This window comes from Sapajus apella, unplaced genomic scaffold (assembly GCF_009761245.1).
Source record: "Sapajus apella isolate SASKATOON/1434 unplaced genomic scaffold, GSC_monkey_1.0 scaffold123, whole genome shotgun sequence".
NCBI lineage: Eukaryota > Metazoa > Chordata > Mammalia > Primates > Cebidae > Sapajus > Sapajus apella.
Genome location: NW_022437063.1, coordinates 2,060,465 through 2,063,134, shown reverse-complemented (window position 1 = coordinate 2,063,134; position 2,670 = coordinate 2,060,465). Strand labels below are relative to the sequence as shown.

The 2,670-nt window shown below is 51.0% G+C and overlaps 1 protein-coding gene across 2 annotated transcripts in view; it reads right to left on the bottom strand.

Annotated features, from left to right (window-relative positions):
* The window catches only part of ARHGAP8 (Rho GTPase activating protein 8), a 61,056-nt gene that overhangs the window by 39,348 nt on the left and 19,038 nt on the right, over positions 1 to 2,670 (bottom strand). The gene's annotated exons all lie outside the window — the stretch shown is intronic.

Genomic DNA, 2,670 nt, shown 5'->3' with positions numbered 1-2,670 from the left:
GGGTGCTTAAGGGGGCACCTACAGGTCCCCAGAGGAGCCAGGGGTGCCTAAGGGGGCACCTACAGGTCCCCGGAGGAGCCAGGGATGCTTAAGGGGGCACCTACAGGGCAAACGTGGGAAAATTTGATCGTTAAAATATGATGGTAATGGACTGCAGCCCACTGAATAAAACAGGAAACTTTACACATGTCCATACGGAGAAAATAAGCAAGGGGAAGAAAAAGCTCTTCCCTTAGTCAGATGCTGACTGGTCCTCGGACCACCACTGGCTGCCATCGGAGAACAATTAAGCCAAGAAGCAGCAGTGAAGGTGAAAACTATTTTGACAAGGCGCAGGATATTTACATAGTCTTAAAGCATCTCTCCAGGAAGTGCTAATTTACTCATTTTTTTAAAACTCTGAGAGGAGGGGCATGGGAGCGGTCACAGCGGCTTCCAGAGTCTCCAGCAGCCCGGAGGGCAGCTGCGGCAGAGTCCACCCTGACACTGAGCGTCCAGTGGCTTTCATTAGTTGCCACCCGTGGCAGGAGCCCTTTGGTGAGGCAAGCACTCTCAGCAGGGAGGCCATGAACACTTGTGCGCAAATTCATTCACCCTTAAAAGGGATGGCCCGGCGGGACCGTCTGGAGGGCGAGAAGCCAACGGCAGAGAGAACAGAAAAGAGCGGGAAGCCTGATGGGGTGTGGTGACGCAGACTGAAAACACTGCATAAATCTCAGCTTTTTTTTTTTTGAGACAGAGTTTCTCTGTTGCCCAGGATGGAGTGCAGTGGCATAATTTCGGCTCACTGCAACCTCCACCTCTCAGGTTCAAGGGATTCTTATGTCTCAGCCTCTCAAGTAGCTGGGATTACAGGCATGCACCACCACACCCAGCTAATTTTTTGTATTTTTAGTAGAGACGGGGTTTCACCAGGTCGGCCAGGCTGGTCTTGAACTCCTGACCTCAAGTGATCTACCCGACTCGGCCTCCCAAAGTGCTGGGATTATAGGCAATCTCATCTAATTATATTTGGAGCACCACTTGCATACCTCTAGTGATAGGGAACTCACCACCCCTCAGGTGTCTGCTCAGGGACAGTGAGGCTGCAGGGGAGGGGCTGTTGATTCTCCTAGGACAACCCAGGAAGGCTTCCTGAAGGAGGAGATGAGCTTGGGCTTGGCCATCTCCAGTTCATACAAGTGCCCAATAAATGACCGCAAAATGCAGCAACAATCCCTTCCCTAAGACATGGGCCAGGCAACCAAAAGTCCTTCCAAAGGTCCTACTGATAATGACAGCAGGACCCAAAAGGCAATTGGAGGGAGGACTTCTGGGATATTCCGGCACTTTCTCCCACCGTCCCGCTGACTCAGACATATGTGAAGCAGATTTCTGTGACAAGTTTAAAAGGACTTTGAAGAAGGAAAACCCAGAGGAATCTAGGATGTCCACGTCAATGCCTACCACCACAGTCTACGAGCCAGGTATATTGCAGAGCTGATCACTAGGCAGGACATCCCTTGGGAAAACCCTGCCAGCTCCAGGCCATGGGCGAGTAGCTAGTAGTGTGGGGTGGAAGAGGGAGGCAGGGGCCTGGGGTGGGTGAGTGACCACGGGTAAGTCGCTTCCTCTCTGGGGCCTGTGTCTTCATCTGTAAAATGGGGCTGCCCATCTCACCAAGAGCCATCAGAATGCCCCTTATCAACTATAAAAGGCTGTGCAAGCAGGAAGAGGCTTTAGCGAAGAAAGGGTCATGCAGTTGTCTCTTTGCCAGTAATTCACTGGGCCAGGTGTGGGCGAATGGGCACACGGGGAGAACGGGCACACAGGACGAACCCAGCCTGCTTCCTGCTTTGGTACAGCCTGCAAGCTAAAAATGGCTTTTTGTGTTTTTAAGTGGTTGAAAAAAAAAAAATACAAAAGAAGAATACTATTTCATGACACACGAAAATGATGTGAAATTCACCATCTGTGTCCATAGAGTTTTACAGGAACACGGTCCGGCAGAGTTGTTACAATAGAGCGATGGGTCTGCAAAGCTAAAATACTGACTGTTTGGCCCTTTAAGAGCAAGAGTGTTGGCCTGGCATGGTGGCTCATGCCTGTAATTCCAGTATTTTGGGAGGCTGAGGCGGGAGGATGGCTTGAGCTAGGAGTTTGAGACGACTCTGGGCCACATAGTGAGATCCCCATCTCTACAAAAAAACTACCAATATGAGCGAGGCGTGGAGGCGCACACCTGTAGTACAAGCTAGTCGGGCAGCCGAGGCAAGCGGATTGCTTGAGCCCAGGAGGTCAAGGCTGCAATGAACCATGCTTGCACCACGGCACTCCAGCCCGGGCGACAGAGTGAGACTGTCTTTAAAAAAAAAAAAAAAAAAAAAAAAAAAAGCTGGGCGCGGTGGCTCAAGCCTGTAATCCCAGCACTTTGGGAGCCCGAGGCGGGTGGATCACGAGGTCAAGAGATCGAGACCATCCTGGTCAACACGGTGAAACCCCATCTCTACTAAAAATATAAAAAAATTAGCTGGGCATGGTGGCGCGTGCCTGTAATCCCAGCTACTCAGGAGGCTGAGGCAGGAGAATTGCCTGAACCCAGGAGACGGAGGTTGCAGTGAGCCGAGATCGCGTCATTGCACTCCAGCCTGGGTAACATGAGTGAAACTCCGTCTCAAAAAAAAAAAAAAA